Source organism: Malus domestica, chromosome 17 (genome assembly GCF_042453785.1).
Source record: "Malus domestica chromosome 17, GDT2T_hap1".
NCBI lineage: Eukaryota > Viridiplantae > Streptophyta > Magnoliopsida > Rosales > Rosaceae > Malus > Malus domestica.
This window is the reverse complement of record NC_091677.1, coordinates 33628499-33650230: the sequence shown is the minus strand read 5'-3', so window position 1 is coordinate 33650230 and position 21732 is coordinate 33628499. Positions and strand designations below refer to the sequence as shown.

Below are 21732 nucleotides of genomic sequence, written 5' to 3'. Positions count from 1 at the left end.
GACATCTAGTTACTTCGGCCCACACATAGACTGAATTTCAAGTCTCCAGTCAAAATACTCTCTTAACTGAAGACTTGGGGGACTACTGTTTATACCATATATTGGGCCTCGTATTTAGACCTCGTACAAATACTTGGGGGACTTAAATGTAATTTTTCTCATTAATTGTGAAGGGTTTACATAAGTACATAGGTTCAGACTCTCCTTTAGTGAGTACTAGTGAATGATTTAGTACAAATGACATTATGAAATATTGTGAGAGAATGATCTCTATTTATAGAAGAGAGTTTCTAGTTTCATTCTTACATTGACACGTGTCGTGTTGTGATTGGCTTCTGATGTTGACACGTGTCACGTTATGATTGGCTTCTGATGTCGACACTTGTCGCGCTGTGATTGGCCTCCTAGTTGGAGGGAAACTCTTCTGGGTCCTTGACGGTATAACGTTGACCGGTGCTCAGTAGTTTCAGGATTGGTCAAGTATGGTACAAACAGTGCTCCCCTAAGTTCCCGAGTAAGGGAAGCTCCTCGGTTGGGATAGTATCAGAGTGTGGTATCATTTTCACTTGCCTTATCTGTCTCATATGTAGATGTGACATCTTCTCTGGAAGTACTTTTCCTCCATCCAGGGATAGTATCTTTAACCGATGAAGATGCACAAGGTAATGTATCAATTTCACTTGAAGCTTACTTGTAGTTTCGGGCTTGGTCAAGTGCGATACAAACCCTATAGTAAGAGTCCCCCAAGTCGCCGAGTTAGGAGATTTGCCGAAGGAGGTAACAGACAAGGTAAGCAATCAGACTTCCAAGCAAGCAACCTGGATCGGAGGTTCGATTTCGGCTTCCGGTTGATTGTTTTTCTTCTCCTTGTGTCGTAAACAACACCAAGGATAAGGAGAAGCAAATGGAAAAGAGATGACATGAGATACTTTTGCTTTTGAAGAAGTAACTTTCCACATGCTTATTCTTGAACTGGGCTGGAGGGTTTTCTGGTTTCCTCTAGAGTATAAGGCCGACTCAAGAATTTGAGAGTCAAAATAAGTCCATCAAATCTAAAGTACGTTCCACCTTGATGATATGAGATACTTTTGCTGTTGACAAAGTAGTGGATGTATCAGCACGTGTTCTGTTACGCTTGTCTCCACATGCTTCCTTGTATCCTTCTCACTTGCCTTATATGTTCCTCAGGCAGATGTGGTATCTTCTTTAGAAGCATAAGATGTTGAAGATGAGTACTCGAGAGCAATACCAGGTAAGTAATCAGGCAAGGGGTTCCAGGCAGTCAGTTTCTGACTGGAAGCTTGATTCCAAGTGCTGACTGATTGCTCTCTTTCTCATTGTCTTGCAGGTAAGAACAAGGCCAAAGGAGAAGACAGGGAAAAATATTGATATGGGATAATCTTGCTTTTAACCCTGATGATATGAGATATTCTTGCTCTGGTGTGGCTTGTTTGCATAGGTATTATCGGGAGGAAAATAAGCTGAGTATTTTGAGAGACTCTGCTGAGAGTGCCCTATCGGATATGAAGAAAAGTTAAGCATTTTTTTTATTTGCAGGTATGCCTGGTTGTAGAGGATAGAGGTCGACATATATAGGAGTCTCCCTAACAACAAGTAGTAGTGCTATTCATTTACCCTTCTTGGTCATAGCAATGTAGTGGGAGCTGCAAGCTTCACGTGTTTTAACTTTGTCAGAGCACTTTGAAAAAGTGGTCTGTGGTATCTGGAAAGTTGATGTTGTGTGTGAAGATTGCAGATAAGCTTTATCCAAGGAAATCTGGCTCTCAAAGTTCGGATAGCGGTGCCTCTTCGGTTTTCGAACAAGCAATCCTGTTGGGGATCTGGCTCTCGAGATTCAGATAATAGTGCCTCTTCGATTTTTGAGAAAGCAATCTTATTGGGAGTCTGGCTCTCGAGATTCGGATAGCAGTGTCTCTTCGATTTTTTAGAAAGTAATCTTGTTGGGAGTCTGGCTCTCGAGATTCGAAGGGCGATGCCTCTTCGATTTTTTAGGACGTAATCCTGTTGGGAATCTGGCTCTCGAGATTCGGAGAACGGTGCCTTTTCGATTTTTGAGAAAGCAATCATGTTGGGAGTCTGACTCTTGAGATTCGAAGAGCAGTGTCTTTTCGATTTTTGAGAAAGTAATCCTGTTGGGAGTCTGGCTCTCGAGATTCGGAGGGCGGTGCTTCTTCGATTTTTGAGTAAGCAATCTTGTTGGGAGTCTGGCTCTCGAGATTTAGAGGGCGATGCCTCTTCGATTTTTGAGCAAGCAATCTTGTTGAGAGTGTTTTCTCGAATGTGAGTAAAGGTTGGCCATTTTTTTCAGTCTATTTTGCCATAGCGCACGGAGGTTGACATACATTGGGACTTTCTAGTTATCAAGCAGTGGTGCTGTTCCTTTACCCTTGTGGGTAATAATAGGGTAGCTAGACCTTCAAAATTTATGTGTCTAAACTTTGTCAGAGATTTTTGGCAAAGTTATCTGTGGTACCCGAGGAGCTGATGTTGCGTGTGGAAAGTGGTGCATCTTCAGAATCCGGAGAGTGGTGCCTCTTCGATTTTTGAACCAACGACCCTATTGCCCTTTCTTTTATAAGGGCACCAATTGTGTACAAGAAGTATATTCAGAGAGTTATTGCTTGTAGGAATTTTCCCTTTACTTCAGAGATTTATTGCACCTCATTTCTCCTTCATCATTTCTGAGAATGTCTGGCCTATCCGACCGTCGTTTTGACTTGAACTTTGGTGAAGAGACAGCCATGCCTTCTCAAGACAACATATGGCGCCCATCATTCTTATCCCATATTGGTCATCTTACCCCCTATTGGTCATCTTACCGTTGGGGACTCTGTGATGAAGAATGATATGACCGCTGCGGTGGTGGCCATAAACCTTCTCACTCCCAAAGATAACAGACTACTTTCTAAACGGTCTGATAAGTTGGTTGTTAAGGATTCTCTGGCTCTCAGTGTTCAGTGTGCAGGTTCTGTGTCTAATATGGCCCAACACCTATTTGCTTGAACTCGCCAAGTTGAATCATTGGCGGTTGAAGTGATAAGTCTTAAACAGAAGATCAGATGGCCCAAGTATGGGAATAAACAGTTGCACAGGCTCGCACATGACTATGCTACAAACATGAAGAGGAAGCTTAACCAGCTGCAGAAATCTAATGGTCAGATTTTACTTGATCATCAGAGGTTTGTAGGTTTGTTCCAAATGCATTTATTGCCTTCGTCTTCTGGGGCTATACCTCGTAATGAAGCACCAAATGATCAACCTTCAGTGCCTCATTCTTCTGGGGTTCTGCCTAGTACTGAGGCTCTGAATAATCACCTCTGGTGCCTCATCTTTCTGGGGCTCTGCCGACTGCTGAGACTTCTCCTGAGCAACATTTGTGAAGGCTCCCTCTTGTTTGTTTATTTTGATTCATGTATATGTACGTATTTGTAACTTATCGGAGATATCAATAAACAAGCTTTGCTTCATTTCAACGTATTGTGTTAAATACACCAAGACCTTTTTCACTAAGTTCTTTGAATTTTTCCTTTTGTTGAATCTTGTATGTTGAAGCTTTGTGAGTGAAGCATGTAGGTTGAGGTAGTGCTCCCTTAATTTCTCGAGTGAGAAAAACTTCTCGGTTGGAGACTTGAAAAAATCCAAGTCACTGAGTGGTCGTGAGACTTCTGAGTATCAAGGTGCAGTAGCATATGGTAAGAGTCCCCCAAGTCTCCGGTCGAGGGAGTTGACGAATGAGGTGTCTTGCTAGTAGCCAAGTTTCCAAAGTAACAAAACTTCACCATTTTCCTTTCTAAGTGGTAGCCCAAAACTCCTCCTTCATATATATTTGTTATGAAAGTTGTTAGGTCCAAAGAAGATGAAGCCTAGGCTTTCTTTTTTCTTTTTTTTTTCTTTTTTTTTTTGAATTTTCGAATTTTTAAATTTTCAAATTTCCAATATATATATATATATTTTAAGTTTTATAGGTGAAGTTTTGAGGTTGAAGCTTTGTTGGTTACCATGAATTGATTTTGCTTCACACTATCTTGATTAGGGGTGGGCACGGGCCGGGTCCAATTTTGAAAGGACCAGACCGGACCTGGGTTCAAAAGAAACAGGCCGGGACGGGCCGGGGATTACATTTTTTAATATAGGAACTGGACCTTACCTGGTCCGATTGAAACGGGCCGGTTCGGGCCCGGTCTACGGGTCCCTTTTTTTTTTTTTGAAAAAAAAAATATAATCTGCATAGATTTGCACAGATTTTGCAGTATTAAAATAGAGAGTAGCTGTTTTTCTTCCACAACTTCACATTTTATTACACTAATCAGTTTGGACATAGAAGAACATTTTGACTTAGCATTATACATATTATGTAATATAATAATTATTTAGTGATAGCATACCTAGTTGCACCTAATTTTAAGAAAAGAGAGAGCCTCTGCCACTGGAACTTCTTCTTCTTGTTAAAAACCATCTAAACCGAGTGAACAAAGTAAATAAACAACAAACATGCTGAAAATCTGACTGGAAGTTTCATTCAAGATGAAAACAGTTTCAGGCATCCCATTATGATGATGATTAGCATAATAACGTACAGTTTTTCCTTCAAAAAGTACCCCAATGCCCTTGATCATCAAACAGGTTATCTTTTCATTAATCATAATCATGAAAGAAATGACCTAAAATGATCTAAACATGTTATCTTTCCATATTACTGAGACTCCTTAAATGATCTAAAAGAAATGACCACCAAAGATACCAAATTCAAAGCTGATAATGTTTTTTTTTTTTTTTTTCATTAGAGGGTGACCCAAATCATTGATTTTTATTAGACCGAGCTAATATAATCCCAAAGCATTGAAATTTGGAGTTCTCAAAGATTCCATGATCCCATTTTAACATTGGTTAAATTCCCAAACTGATACCAGCTGATGCTTAATCCGAAATATGGACTCCCTCCACCCAAATCATTTTTTCAAGCTGAACCCATAAGTGAACAAATCTAAATACAAAACCACATATTTCTCTTAAAAACTTCATTAAGCCCAATTCAACACAAACCCTAGGTTCCGTAATCGACATGAAAAACTCCACAATAGCAGCCAAAAAACACATAGTACTGAACAATTAACAACAAACCCATTAATCAACGAACCAACAGTTCAAATTCAAATGCCAAAAACAAGAAATAGAAGAAGTAGAACAAAGAACTAGTGAATTACCCAATAACGGATGGTGGGTTCTACGTGTTGGTGGTGTTGGGAATGAGAGGAATCGGCTGCCCCTTCTTCTTTCCCTGGTTTAACTTAGCCTCATCCTCGCAGATCTTCTACATCGCGAGCATCTTCTCCATGACGAGCTCGTACTCGCACTTCTCGTAGGAGTGGCGCTCGTTCTCGCACTTCCATGGGAGGTAGAACTCTGTCTGCCTGCACTTGTTCAGAGGGATCAACAAGTGGGCGCACTGGTCTCTGTACGGAATTGGCACCCGATTCTCCACCATCTCCGCCTGCGTCGCTATCATCTTCTTCGACGTTTCCTCGGCTGCCATTGCTCTGAAAAATTGAGCACCTTTTGGTTTCATTCATGATTCTGATGGTGCCGTTGTGTTGGTCGTGACAGCGCTGTGAGAGTCTTAGTGTTGAAGCTCGACGATGGTGATGGGGTGATTGATGGTGGTCGTGACGGCGGAGTTGGTGTTGCTGTGTTGGTCCCGACGACGGTGAGCATTGTGAGTGAGAGTCTGAGAGTTGGAGTGGAGGGAGAGGGAGAGAGAGAGGGAGAGGGAGAGGGAGTCGAGGGAGAGTTGAGAGTCTGAGAGAATGAGAGTGATTCTGGAACTCGAGAGGTGGAATTGGCTAGGGTTGAAACTAATGGTTGAGATTGGATGGAGAGATGATATCTTAAATCTCCTCCGTCCATTGTAATCACAAACGAGTCGATCCAGGTACCCGCGGTTCCTATACTTTTGGAACCGGCCCGAATCGAAAACTTCAAAAGCCCGGCCCGGCCCGCCCCGTTCTGTTTTTACAAAATTAAGAACCAGCTTGTACCCGCCCCGAACCTTGATTACCCGCCCGACCCGCGGTTCATGTACCCGTTTGCCCACCCCTAATCTTGATCAAGATAATGTGAAGCTTTTGTAGGTGAAACTTTTATGTTGAAGCTTTGTAGGTGAAGCTTTTGTAGGTGAAGTTTTAGTGGGTGAAGTTTTTATGGTGAGTGAAGCTTTTGTTGGTGAAGCTTTTGTGGGTGAAGCTTTTGTGGTGGGGGAAGTTTTTGTGGGTGAAGCTTTTGTTGGTGAAGCTTTTATGGGTGAAGTTTTTGTAGGTGAAGCTTTTGTGGTGGGTGAAGCTTTGTGGGTGAAGCTTTTGTAGGTGAAGCTTTTGTAGGTGAAGCTTTTGTGGTGGGTGAAGCTTTTATGGGTGAAGCTTTTGTACGTAAAGCTATTGTGGGTGAAGCTTTTGTAAGTGAAGCTTTGGAGTTGAAGCTTTGTAGGTGAAACTTTGGAGTTGAAGCTTTTGTTGGGTACCATGAATTGATTTTGCTTCACACTATCTTGATCAAGATAGTGTGAAGCTTTTGAGAATTTGTAGTTTTCCTCTATTGATGAAGCTTTTGTTGGCACCATAAATTAGTTTTGCTTCACATTGTCTTGATCAAGAGTGTGTGAAGCTTTTGAGAATTGTGGTTGCCCTCCATTGATGAAGCTCTTGTTGGCACCATAAATTGGTTTTGCTTCACACTGTCTTAATCAAGAGTGTGTGAAGCTTTTGAGAATTGTGGTTGAACTCCTTTGATGAAGCTTTTGTTGGCACCATAAATTGGTTTTACTTCACACTGTCTTGATCAAGAGTGTGTGAAGCTTTTGAGAATTGTGGTTGCCCTCCATTGATGAAGCTCTTGTTGGCACTATAAATTAGTTTTGCTTCACACTGTCTTGATCAAGAGTGTGTAAAGCTTTTAAGAGTTGTGGTTGAACTCCTTTAATGAAGCTTTTGTTGGCACCATAAATTGGTTTTGCTTCATACTGTCTTGATCAAGAGTGCGTGAAGTTTTTGAGAATTGTGGTTGTCTTCCATTGATGAAGCTCTTGTTGGCGCCATAAATTGGTTTTGCTTTACACTGTCTTGATCAAAAGTGTGTGAAGCTTTTGAGAATTGTGGTTGCCCTCCATTGATGAAGCTCTTGTTGGCACCATAAATTGGTTTTGCTTCACACTGTCTTGATCAAGAGTGTGTGAAGCTTTTGAGAATTGTGGTTGAACTCCTTTGATGAATCTCTTGTTGGCATTATAAATTGGTTTTACTTCACACTGCCTTGAACAAGAGTGTGTGAAGCTTTTGAGATTGTGGTTGACCTCCATTGATGAATCTCTTGTTGGCACTATAAATTGGTTTTGCTTCACACTGTCTTAATCAAGAGTGTGAAGCTTTCTACGAGTTGTAGTGTTTGCATTGTTATAGAGGGGAAATGTTTGAAGCAGATGCAAGAAGGCTGAATAACTTGATCTTCGTATGCCATGCACTGAAGTTGTTGTTGGCTTGCAATAAGACTTTGTTGGTGACTATAACTTTTGTTGGGCATAAGTGCTCCCCTAGTTGAGTTGTTAAGCTTGAGGGTTTTTGATAATTTGTGAATGCTAGGAGTTCACATGTACAAGTTGTACCACTCATCTTTTGATAGGTGGAATGAATGGTGAGTTGCTTTCATCACTTGGTTGGTGGTACGAAGGTGAGTTCCTTCATCACCTTTCATCACATTTCATCACCTGGTTGGTGGCACGAGGATGAGTTCCTTCTTCACCTGGTTGGTGACATGAATGACAAGTTGCCAAATGATATTAGAGTACGGGTTGTACATTTCATCACCTAGTTTCGTGGAGCGTCTCAAAGAGCTTCTCGTACTGCTCCTGGAGGACCATATTCTTCATTGCTATCTTGTTGTTCTGAGCTTCTAGCTCATCGACTTTAGCTTGAAGAGCAACCCTCTTTCATTCATTATTTCGTTGCTCCGCACTAGGTGCAAGAGGAGTGTCATTCTGTGTGTTGTGGCTTCCTTCGCTCTCCATGTTAGAGAGGGATGCCAGGTTAAAAGAGAGTGTACGAATGGTGGAAACCAGCTTGGCAAAGATAAAGAGAGTGGGAATAAGTGTCGTTCCCACAGACGGCGCCAAATGTTGATACACAAAATCAGTGAAGACTTTGGTACAACAGAAAGTGTTAAGTTTGTGACCTTCGCTAGATTGCTCCGGTCACTAGTGTGAATAAGTAAGTAAATGGATAGGGACAGGGAAGCAAACACAAGATGTACGTGGTTCACCCAGATTGGCTACGTCCATGGAGTTCTTATTAATTGTGAAGGGTTTACATAAGTACATAGGTTCAAGCTCTCCTTTAGTGAGTACTAGTAAATGATTTAGTACAAATGACATTAGGAAATATTGTGAGAGAATGATCTCTATTTATAGAAGAGAGTTTCTAGTTTCATTCTTACATTGACACGTGTCGTGTTGTGATTGGCTTCTGATGTCAACACATGTCGCTCTGTGATTGGCCTCCTGGTTTGAGGGAAACTCTTTTGGGTCCTTGACGGTATAACGTTGACCGGTGCTCAGTAGTTTCGAGATTGGTCAAGTATGGTACAAACAGTGCTCCCTTAAGTTCCCGAGTGAGGGAAGCTCCTCGGTTGGGGACTTACAAGATCCAAGCTATTGATACCATACTTAGGGCCTCCGTATTTAAATCTCGTACAAATACTCGGGGGACCTAAACGTAATTATGTAATAAAGGAAGATGCAAATATGTAATAAGTGATGAGCCCTTATTCTATAAAATGACTCCTCACCCTCACAATTAGGGGAGGCCATTTCCCTAAACCTCCTCACATCCCCTCTTATATTACAAAGGTTTTCTCCCTCTCATCTTAGAAATACAATATCAGTGTGGACGTAGCCCAAACCTTGGGGTGAACCATGATACATCTTGTGTTATTTACATTTCTTGCAGATTCACGGTTGGATTTACGTTGTTCCAAGACCTCCGGTTTTGTGCATCAACACATATAAATATTGTTTATGATTTGGACAATGTTGTTCACTTTCGTATGATAAGGTTTACTATATTTCTTCACTAGCGTAACCCAGTGTTGTACAGCTTCACCTTCGGGTGATGGACATGTATTGCCTTCGGGCAGATAACGAAGTTGATGATATTTATGCCATACCCCTAGCTTCACTACTGAAAACAGTGTCAGTGTGTGATGTTATATATTTCTTCTCTGGCATAACCCGAAGTCGTACAGCTTCACCTTCGGGTGATGGGGCCTACCATATTTGTTCACTGGCGTAACCCAGTATCGTACAGCTTCACCTTCGGGTGATGGATAGGTACTGCCTTCAGGCGACTATGATACCCCTAGTTGAGTACCTCATTGATGAGATTTACGAATTTGCCTTTGGGCATTATTACCATTTCTGAGCACTGGTTTTACATACATGTTTTACGAATGTTTTACATGGCATGCTAGGGTTTTTCATAAAACCTATATGTAGTATTATATATGTGTTTTCAAAACAGGGGGTTATTATGTTCAGAAATAAAATGTTTTCCTATTATTAGTATTATTATTATAAACTTTGGTCCACTCACCTTTTTAGTTTTTGTGCTCTCTCAGGAGTTAGAATCGAGGCATACGATCCCAGCGTCAAGACTTTACAGCATAATTATCCTCGAGTCTTAGTATAGGTATCATTTCCTTGTTCGTATCTTTTCTTAGTAATTCTTTCATATTATTCTTAGTAGTTGTATGCTCTGAACATGTTCTTGCAAAGGCATATTTTGTTCCAATTGCCCATCTTCTATTTGTGTGCATGTTTAAAATGGCTTCGTCACCCTCGGGTGTCGGCCATCACGTGCCTACCCTGGTATGTGGGGATATTGGGGTTGGGGCGTGTCATCTACTTCGTTGATGTAGCCAAACTTAGGGTAAACCATGTACATCTTATGTTTCATTCCCTATCTCTATCTCTTTAGATATTATCCTCACTAGGTGATCGGAGCAACCTAGCGAATGTTACAAACTTGACACTTTACGTTGTCCCAAAGTCTCGCTGGTTTTGTGCATCAACATTGGAAAGCTTTACTTTTGCTCATAAGGAGAAAAATGGTGAGTGGAAACACTTCTCATGAAAAAATGTTGCTATTTCTAAATTAAAAGGTATATTATTTTTCTTTATTTTAGTCATTAGTCCAACACCACACCAAACGCTACACTACATTAATCCAGCTTAGTCTAGTCTAAGCTAGTCTAGCTTAGTCGCTGAATCTAGTTTAGTCCGAGATAGTCCAAGGCAACAAACGCACCCAAAAATGATGCGGGAGGCGGACCTTGAAGAAAACAATTTGAAGACCACTAGTATGCATTGGAATAATAAGGCTGTGTATTTTAATGACATAGGAACTTGTTAAGTCATTTTTAGAGAGTTTCTTAGGAAGTTGTAGTATATTTATGTTCCTTTATCTTGAGTTCCTTTAAATATTGATGTATCAAAAGCCTTTGGGGCTAGACTTGAATGAATTAAAATAATCATTTGCTTAGTGCAATCGAAGTGTGTTGTTTCTCCTTCTAAAATCAAGTGTGAGACTTGGTCGTGTCGAGTGAATCCACGATTAGCAACGTGAGTGATTTCCGTTGTCCCTGGTTGAGTGATTCCCAGGTATCCATCCTTCGTTCTTTCTATTTCTCGGTCCTTTGTTTTTTGTCCTGCATCAAAAATGGTCCGCCAAATTTGAAAAAAGTCCAAGCTTTTGTGTTAATGCATGCATGCAGCAACCAAACGCCACAGGAAATGGCGTATTTTTATACCTTTATTGTATTTTTTTTATGAGTTCTAACATCAACAAGCTTCACTTTTCATGGATAATCTTCATTTTCAAGGCATGGTTTCGTTCACCCTTGCTTCACACAGTAACAAATTGTATGTGGTCAGTATATTGTCTTTTGCAAGCGGCTACAAGTACATATATATATTGTGGAACATGTCGGATAATCCTAGGCCTTTCTTTAGCGAACTTCTATTTCTGTACATGTCACATCATTTACAGAACTAGCTCCTTCAGTACTCGTTGATGGATCTACTCTAGTACGATTCCTCCCCAGCAAAAATGCAGGCTGTGTTGGGGAAGGAACTGCTGCCTCGTTACCTAGCATGAAAACAACCGCCGACATGGTTGGCCGGTCAGCAGCAAACTCTTGCACACACAAGAGGGCAATTTGGATGCATCTCACAACTTCGTTGACATGGTACGATTCGCCCATGGATGGATCAACGATTTCCAAGGCATTGCCTTCTCTCCACAAGTCCCAAACCTAAAAGAGTTTTGAAAAAATCAACCAAGCATGAATAAAGTTGGGGATAAACTTGTGGGAAAATCATTGTTTACAAATAGGCTATAGTTAGCTTACATATCCAACCAAATTTGAGTGGGGATATTTTTTGTGGTGATAACCGGAATTCCTTCTGCCAGTTATGATTTCTAGCAGTAATACGCCAAAACTGTACACATCAGATTTTACTGAAAAAATTCCTTTCATTGCATACTCTGGTGACATATAACCACTGCAACAGTATAAGGAGATCATGGTGAGACTTGTACTGTGAAGTTGGAACTATTAATTAACCTACTATTTTGGTAAGCTCTAGCCAATGTGTATCTTCAATTTTGATGAAATTTAATTAACTTACTATGTTCCGACCACACGATATGTATTTGCTTCACATTGGTCCCCAAGAAATATTCTTGCCATACCAAAATCTGCTATTTTGGGGCTCATAGACGCATCCAATAGAATATTACTGGCCTTTAGATCTCTATGGATAATCCTTAATCTCGAATCTTGATGAAGATATAAAATCCCTCTAGCAATCCCACAGATAATCTCAAAGCGTTTTGTCCAATCTAAAAGATTTCTTTTTGTTTCATCTGGATACAGTAGGAAGTTGAGACCAAATAACTTCTTCTTAACTTTAGTTTCAAAACGAAATTAAAGGAAAAAAGGAAGAAGACGTACCAAAAATAAAAGAGTCCAAACTTTTGTTTGGTGCGTATTCATAGATTAGCATCTTCTCTTCATCTTCAATGCAGCAACCTATAATCTTGACAAGGTTCCTGTGTTGGAGTTTTGCAATTATCATAACTTCATTCTTAAACTCTTCAATTCCTTGACCAGAATTCTTCGATAGTCGTTTCACCGCTACTTCCTTTCCATTATGAAGTACACCCTGAAATTATAATCCAAACACTTACGTTACAATTCATTTTTAAAGTCATCAAACATGAATTGTCATGTTTTTTGTAAGCTTCAAGGTTAACCTGAAGTTATGCATGATTCGGAAAATTATAGGAGGCTAAGTACCTTATAGACTGTGCCAAAACCTCCTTTCCCAAGCTTGTTCGCTACAGAGAAATTGTCCGTGGCGGCTGCGACGGTTGTTAGATCAAAGAATTGTAATTCTGAGTTTATTTTACTTTGATCATCGAGATCTGTTCTATCTTCCATGAAAAACATATATTTTCTCTGCCTCCATGCTGTCATGAAAAACATAATTAACAAGCAATGCAATGTTATAGCCTTTTGGTCATAAACAATCCGTATTGCGCGACACTACAAGAAAACTTACAAATAACTGTTGGCATTGGTTGTACAGAATAGAGTGAGTAAAAGGCCTCATAGTATACCCAGCCCGTAGCCATTAATAAGTCTTTTACCCATCTCAATTCTTACAACTAATATTAGCGACTATATACAGTCGTTTATTGTAGTGTTGATGTAATAGAGACCAACACAAGAGGGATACCAATTAAGATAAGAGAAACAAAATTTATTTACCTTTGCTCTTCCTCCTTACCAACCAACACAAAAGGAATACTAGGCCAAGGAACACAAGAGCGGATAATAATGAAATTGCCAGCCTTGCTTTCTTGCTAATTACAGAACCATTTGCAAATTGAGCTACAAGGATATAAAATAAAAATAAAAAAACCAACGAATTCAACAGTTGTGAACTGTAAACAGTAGCAAATCACTATAGAAAATCAAGAAAAACTATGGGGTTTTCTTATGTGCGAGATAATTGTGGGATGTAATTAGCCAGACGGATCAGGGCAAAGTACAGCCAGCCAATCAACTCGCAACTACTATCCAACAAGATTTGTCTCATATTAGAGAAATTACGGTAGAAAGTGTAGAATACAAAATATTTTGAGAATGAAAATTAAAGTGAATACCTAAAGTAACTGTTTCAACTCGTACATACAAGTCCTGCCCAACATTTGAATAAGTTCTTGTGTCTATCAAGTCCCCGTACCACGTCACGCAACCCTTCCCCTCCTCCCCTTTCATCTGCACTCGCGTATGCCATGCAAGAACAATTCTTCATGCACTCTTGCTCACACCCTTGCAGACTCAGACTCATATTCACACGTGCCCCAGATGAGTCGGGTACCTTCACTCGTGCCACCTTAACAAACCCTTCCCCTTTTTGGCATGTAGACGCTCCCGATTTTCTCAGGCATCCACCCAATCCATCTTTCAGATACCAATCCTGGGGGGACTTGGGTTCAAATCCGGGCAGACAAAGGCAAGAAAAGTTATAATTTCTGTATGGGTCACAGATGCCATTTGGACCACACTGTCCATAGTAGTCACACCACTCACCAGGGCTACAGCTTACTTCGATCCATTTGTTTTCATGATCTCGCCATACGAACCGTTTAAGAATTCCTGATTCATCTAGCACCGCTCTTACGAATACTGAGCTATCTGTGACATGAAGCATTGTATATATCTCATCTTTATCGTTCACAAAGCTTCGGAAACTATTAGGTACGTATCCGGGGACCCCACTCAATCTCTGCCCGGTCCAAGTTCCGACTCGAAACCATTCGGTTCGACGACCCTTGTAAAAAAAGAACTGCGGAAACTCAGCTGGGTCAATCTCATACGAAAAATTCCCCGATCCGGGATCATCTTGGGACTTCCAAGATGTTAGGAGCCACTTCAGCCCTGACCGCCGGTTCAGCCCAATCTTCATCGATGGAAGCACTGTATCTGTGGCGTAATCAAAGCCTTGCCACAGCACCCTTGCGTTACTACCATTGTTCTCAAGCAATACAAGATTTCCTGTATCCCAAAGTTTGGCTATTACGGAATTGTTTGGCGAAGAGACCGTGACATTAGCAGACCAAAGAGGGGTATTTTGGTCCTTCCAATAAATAACAAGGCCTCCATGATTTCCATGAATAGCTAAGAGCCCAGCTCCAGCAGTAGGAATTACGGGGTTGTCTCTGTTTGCAGTCCAGACGATGGTTTGGATTGGAATTTTGTTGTACCAAACTCCAAGATAACGATTATGAGAATTGCCTGGGCTAAAAAAGCCTAGTGCAAAGATTTTAGTGGTAGATAGAAGAACGTCGCCATCTCTTAGGGGTTGGTTTGGTGTAATGGCATCTAGGGCAATCGAAAGGGAAGAGGGAAGAATCACAAGGAAGATAAGCAATATAATTATGACAAAAAAGAATTTAGTAGAATTCATGGTTAGTTTCTCATTGAGGAGTTTACGTGCTAAAAAGGTTGCTTCTTTTAATGGCAAGCAGAAACAAAAAGCCAGAAAGGTTGGATTTTTTTTATCTTGGAGATTGAGTAATGCTAACAGCGCATGAGCGAGCTCCAGTCGTTGATGCGACGGTCAACTCACCCACAACTTCCAGTCGCACATATCGATAAGACACGAATTCCGTCAAACTGATCCTATCTAGAAAGCTCCACTTCATTCATTCTGATCACACCCCAGTTGTATCCAGTCGATTGATAAAGACAATTCTTATTAACGTTTCTGTGCACGCGAAAGAATGGTAGAGCTAAATTGGCTCCGAAAGGAGCCAAGTACGCATTTAGCGAACCAAAAAACTCTCACATGGAAAAATTGTAAAATAGAATACAATATATAATGAATAGTTATACTTTTTATTATTGTGATAAAGTCCAACATATAATGTGCTCCTAGGTGGTAAGATGCTAGGTGTGATTAGTAGTGGACACTATAATAAAGGTAATCTGTGATAAAATTAAATAAAGATAAACCAATTTGAAAAGTCCTAGGATTTTTTATTTGGCATGCAAAGAATCAGAGGTCAACATCTTTTCTCCTGTATGAATCCCAGCAGTCCAAACCTAGACAAAAAATCTTATCTGCTTCCCATGCTATGCTGAAGTTTGATTACCACAAACCTCTCATTCTTCAGCACTAATTGATGTCAATGTCTGTTAGCGATCAAGTTTCCACCGTACAATTGACAGAATTAATTAGCTAACTAGGCTAGTATAATTTCTCTTCAATTACCTAGCAAATTCGCAATCGTAACAAATAATTACATCAAAGCACTCAAAATATCTTAAAAAGTTTTTAACTTTAGCGAGGTTCTATGCTACTACATGTCACATCTTTAAAGAATTTTCTTCTTCAGTACTAGGTGATGGAGACTTTACATGTGGTCCAATATCCTAATGAATAGAATGTTGGATTTTCACCCATGCGCCTTAGGTTCGAAACTACCCCCTCTCCTAAGTTCTTGTAATAGTTTTGAACCCTCCCCTATTATAACTCCTCTTCAATAAAAATGCTCGTTGTTTTGGTGAAGGAGCTACTTCTGCATCACCTAGCATGAAAAAAACCGCCGACATGCATCGTTGGCCGGTCAGTGGCATACTCTTGCACACATAAGCTGGGCAATTTGGATGCATCTCAGAGCTTGGTTGACATGGTACGATTCACCCTAGTTGATAAATGTTACTTCAAAGTGTTAAATCCCCTAATTATCTTCATCACCACTCGTCATGCTCATTACTTAGTTGACTATTATTCTTAGTATGGTTAATTTCCGTAGACCATTCGTGAATACTCTGTACCAAGACGGGGGAAACAGAGTAACTGGGGTAGTCTTTTTTGGTTATTAACCGATATCCTGGGAAGCAATATTCTACCCTAAATTACAACCAAGAGCATTTTTCGCTTGAGCTTGGTAAGACATGACATTACAAAAGACAGTTGTAAGAAATTTTCTTTGAATATGATATACAACCCTAAGTCATTAGCGCACTTCAGTCATGGTTATCGGTAACTATTTAGTGAACAAATTTCTCCTTGCGATGCTGCTGAGTTTGGATTTCTGGATTGTAATATAAATGCCGGTTTCTGGGGAGAGGGAAGAGTTGTTTCATTACTCAACATGAAAATAACTTCCGACATGGTTGGCCTATCCGATGCACTTTCTTGCATGCAAAGTAGCCCGATCTGAATGCATCTTGAAACCTCGTGTGCAGGATATGACTGATACAAAGATGGATCAACTATGCCTAATGCTTGACCATCCACATATCCCAAATCTGATGCAATTAGGATCATTTTAGCACACACATTCCGAAGTAAAAATTGGTATATCATTGCATACATATTTTAGAAGTTAAAGAATTACCTACTTGTCCAATTAAATTTAGGGACGGACACTCAATATCACAATTATTGTTCATTTTGCCACTAACGATCTCTAGCAGTATGACACCAAAGCTAAAAACATCCGATTTTGTTAACTAAACCCTTCCATTGCATATTCTGGTGACATGTATCCGCAGTTACACAACATGATATAAAATATTGAGCATGTTAATTGTTTGCTAATCGTTGTATGTTTCTAGCTGTATATACTCCGTGAAATACTGAAACACTTACTATGTTCCGACCACTTTGTTTGTGTTTGCTTGGATTTAGTCTTCCCCAAACATTTTCCGCAGTAAAAAATCTGAGATCTTGGGGTTCATTGTTGAATCCAATAGAACAGTACTAGCTTTTAGATCCCTCAATCATGATTCTTGATGAAGGTATAAGACCGAGCGATTCCAACAATAATCTCATTGCGCTTTTCCCAGTCCAACAATGACCTTCTACTTTCATCTGGTCCAATAACATAAATTCAAAGTATGAAGAGTAAATAAAGCGAAAGATAGCATTGACAAGCTCTGCTGTAATTAGTTCTTCGTTATAGACTTTAGTTCATTCGAGTTATAGAAATCATTTAAATATGAGTTGAATAAATCAAAGGATTAAAGAAGAATCAAGGGATAAACAAAAAAGGATGCGCATGAGGACAAAAATGATGAGCGGAAACACTTCCCATGAAAAAAATGTTGCAATTTGTAAATTAAAAGGTATATTAATTTTTGTCATATAGTTATTAGTCCAACACCACATCAAACACTACACTAAATTAGTCCAGTATAGTCTAGTTTAAGCTAATCTAACTTAGTTCTTGACAAGGTTCTAAAAAACACTAGGCGCTAGTCGGGCGGTGAGCTGGGGCCTAGCGTCTAGGTGGAGCTTAGGCTGACTAGGCGGATTTAAGTAAATTTATTATATTTCGTATAAATAAGTATCTATTTATACTTAAAATATATATAATTACATTATAAATTACAAAATAGAATGCCATATCTATTATGAAGTATTGAAACATAATGAAAACATGGGGAATAAGCATATAATGTGTGTTCATTTAAATATTCAACAATTCTCTTACAATTTATTAAAAAAAATAATGCAAAATAAAAGTTATCTATTTTCTGTCTAAATGAGTCACAATCTAGACAGGTTTGAACGAGTCAGGCGGTCTAGGCAAGTGCCTCAACAGGTCTAGCAAATGCAAACTTTCATCCACCGACTTTCTCATTGTTGCAATCTTTGATGATTTATTTAATCCTCTTAGCATGTTCTTGGATGAATCAAAACTGTTTTGGCTGCCTGTTATTGTTTTGTGTTGTATGCTTTCTTATTGTTAGGTCGGTTGTGATTCTAGATCATTCGTTTCTCTCGGTGCATCTCAATTGTGTTTTCAATTCGAACATTCCACAACTCACCCAATACAAACAAAAGTAAATCGACAACCCTCTTTTAATAACTTTGCCGTTTATATTTATTCGATTGATCTTTCTCATCCTAAACATGCACGACACAGGTTTGAACATCTAAGATCACATGTTCGAGTCCTGCGCATCTCAGCTGAGATGTATGCAAACAGTGTTGTCAGTCCTAATTTTGAATCCAAAACGATTGATGAGTTGCTTCTACTTGATCTTGCTTTACACAAGGTTAGTCTTTTATCACCAATCTGTTAACAAAAATCACATCTTTTTAATAATAAAATTTTAGTGGTGCTTCTTCCTTGGCTATCTCTTGCTTTTTTCTTTGTTCATTTATATTCCATGTTTACAAGGTAATGATTAAATGTATTTCATTATTTAAAAGCCATGTGATTCCATAACAGAATGCAAGTTTTGCATGCGAAGCAACTGTCGTTGGATTTGATTTGACTAGGGGTTGGTGGTACAAGTCGTGCCCGTCCTGCCATAAAGCTGTCAAGAAAACTTTCGGATCGTTTGAGTGCAATGAACATGGTTTGTTAAACAAATTACCCAAACCATGGTCATTTCCTTTTGCCCCTGTTTTACATCTAACTGTTATATTAAGTTGCTTAGTCATTTAAAAGTCTTTCAATTTATCTTTATACTTCATGGCTCAATCTACAACCTCTTGAATTGACTCTAATATACATATGGATGGAAGTGTCTTTGGTTGATACTCATGGACTTTTATTCGAAGTTGCTTGGGTAACATTGAAAACTGCTGAAAATTGACAATCCCACTGCAGTATACTTAAATAAGTAAACATACCTCCCAAATATAGAGTTTTGGGAAAACAAACTTGGATAGTTGTCTGCTGGCTACATAAAATTTGTTAGGAACATCCCATTAATAATCTAGAAGACAAAATGCTAACCGAAAGACGGAGACAGAGATCAACCAATAAAAGATAACAACGAAATAGAATAAATTCTCCTTTAGTGTCCGGTAGCTCTGAACAGTCATCATATTATAGACATGCTGGCGCAGGATAAGATCATTTTTGTATCCCAAAACCTTAAACTCGCAGGAAACAGCCTTGAAAAATACAAAAATCATCTGCTAACCCATGATTTTCACTAAGTGGTACCCGACAGTGAGCCACCTCTATTTAGCCTGTTCCTTCGAAAACCGACCTTCCTGCACTCTAACCCCTGTACTAATTCAGAACCACTGTGACACCTCAGCCTTGCTTCAAGCCTTAAAATTAATAATCAAGTGTTACTGATACCATGTGCGCTTAAAATTATATGCTCCCCACGTTTTCACTGCAGCAAGTTGCACAGCTTTTGTAACCAGGTAGATTATTCATGTCTGTGAAAAAATGGTTGTATCACACACTTATCAGTTTTGGTGGTGTTTGGTACCCAAGAATGTTGCAACAAAAAAATGCGTACAAAAAGATGAAATTGGAATCTATGTGTCTAATTTTTTTAAGTTGCGTTGAAATTCAAAGGCTTATTTGACTGTCCATATATTTTATTTGAGCGCAGGTTCTGTTATGGTTTTGCATTCAGTGGGCATCCCATCTAGAAAAAATGAGAAATGTGAGATTTGTGAAATCGTTTTCGTTTGGCTAAACTTTGTTTTCATTTATTGTGCTGTCTATAAGGACATAGGTTTTTTTTGTAAATAGGTCACATTATCTCTCAAACGGAGGTGGATTGTCTGCCCTCCTATTTCCATACTCTCTCAATCCTCTTCTATTTGTGTGATTACGGTTAAGCCACACCAACATTTTATCTATTACTTTTTGTTTTATTATTTTTATAAAAAAAATAATATAAAATATTGATGTGACTTAACCAGGATCACACATCATAGGAAGACATGAAAAGAGTATGAAAATGGGAGAGCAGGTAATCCACCTCCCTCTCAAACAAGCCTTTATCCTGGTCCAGGCACATTAGAGCAGACGCATTCAATTAAATCATTAATCACCACGGCGAAAACAAGTCTACTAGTAAATAAAAAAGTCAACGAAATTTCAAATCATAATTAAGTCCAAAGAAAATATGACTACCTGGTCCACAGTGAGATGTCCGTCAGTAGAGGCGCACAAATTACTGCTCCTTCTTCAAGAAAACCTTCCTTGTTGTAAGCATGGAGCAATACTCTAACAAAACATAATTTAAGATTGTACTTAAATCTAGTAAGCTGATCTTGGCCCGGTTCAAGCTTGATTTCATCCCTCATAAACTTCGCAAAACTTGTCTCCTTATCAGCCACATAAGGGTACATAGGTAAATGACAGCCTTGAATTTCATTCAAGAAATTTGTCAGCGAAAAACTCTTCCGTGCTACAAAACCCATCAAATGAATCTCCATGACAGCCAGCTAATGTAGCATCAGAGTTTCCACACTCTGAATTAGATGATGAATCGCTTCTGACACCATGTTGTTGCCTAAAACTTTCAGCATCTCCAACCGCAACAGATTCTTCATTTAAAGCAACTCGGATACTATTCCATGGGGATAAAATGAGAACCCTCAAAGGTCTTATGGCTGGAGGACGCGGTTCATCTTTAAGATTAGAGGCAGCAGCTTCGGTTTCCTTGAGGCATAAATATGCATCGCAATCAGGAAAATCTGAAGGAAAATATGGCAACCCCACCAAGAAAATAAAAGGACTTGGATGCAACGTTCGATGACCTTATATTAAATAATATACCTAATAAGTTTGAATGCTTACTTGAAATCCAGCGCTTCTCTCTCAAACCCATTGCATGGGCCCCCCTTAGAGACGAGAAATCCAAAATGCCTTGACCCAGCTAAAGGGGAGTATAATATGAAAGTCAATTGAACAGATTATAAAGTTTGTGATGCAATTTTAAGGCTAGTCAGAAAAAAAAACAGATTGTCACATTCTACTGTTCATGAAATTTAGAACTTGGAAGATCACGTTAACAATTATTGCACATAGAGTCAGTAGGGAACATTTATGCCACAACTTTCATGTTTCCGATAAAAAGAACAGAGAACTTTATAATATATCGTATGAGAAACAAAATATATTAACAGTTTATAAACAGTACAGACATACAACTCAGAAGAAATGTCCACTGAACCCCCATATAAGCATTAATACAAGTACATAAAATATGCAGCAATTAACTTAATCCACATAACGCTAAATAGAAGAATAAACCAGAAAAAAAAAAGGAGTTTACCCAACATACAAGCCTCTCCCGTTACTATTCTTCAAAAGCATAATCGGGCAAGACTGTGAGCCCTGTGACGTGGAGGAAGTATTTACTGCCCCTGAACTTGAATCATCGAGGCAGAAGAAATTCCTCTTCTGGTCATGTTTTTCCTTGCAAAGAACAGCCTCTTCCACTGGAGGGCTTACTCCACTGCTAACATCTAGGGGTGGATTTTTTTGCTAAATTGCCGTGCCAACCGAATTACCAACCGTACCATGCCGATTTTGTGCCAAATTTTTTGTGCCAATCGGTAATGGTACGGTATTGTACCGTACCGAAATTTCATGGTACGGTATTGGTAATGGATATCATTACCACGGTATTACCTTACCGTGCCGAACATATAATATAATATATAATTTATAAATTATATAATATATAATTATATAACACATATTTATAATATTCTAATAATTTGATATGATGAAAGAGGCTCAACCTCGGTTCAAGATTCCAAATAGGAAGAAGATTGCGGCTAGTGTGTGTGATTTATTTGTGTTGGAGAAGTCTAAG

The 21732-nt window shown here is 39.2% G+C and overlaps 2 pseudogenes; both read right to left on the bottom strand.

Annotated features, from left to right (window-relative positions):
* Window positions 1-5245: 5245 nt before the first annotated feature.
* On the bottom strand, window positions 5246-5576 carry LOC103406024 (NADH dehydrogenase [ubiquinone] 1 beta subcomplex subunit 7-like; annotated as a pseudogene).
* A 5372-nt stretch (window positions 5577-10948) lies between these two features.
* LOC103412494 (G-type lectin S-receptor-like serine/threonine-protein kinase At1g11410) lies at window positions 10949-14666 on the bottom strand (annotated as a pseudogene).
* Window positions 14667-21732: the final 7066 nt, after the last annotated feature.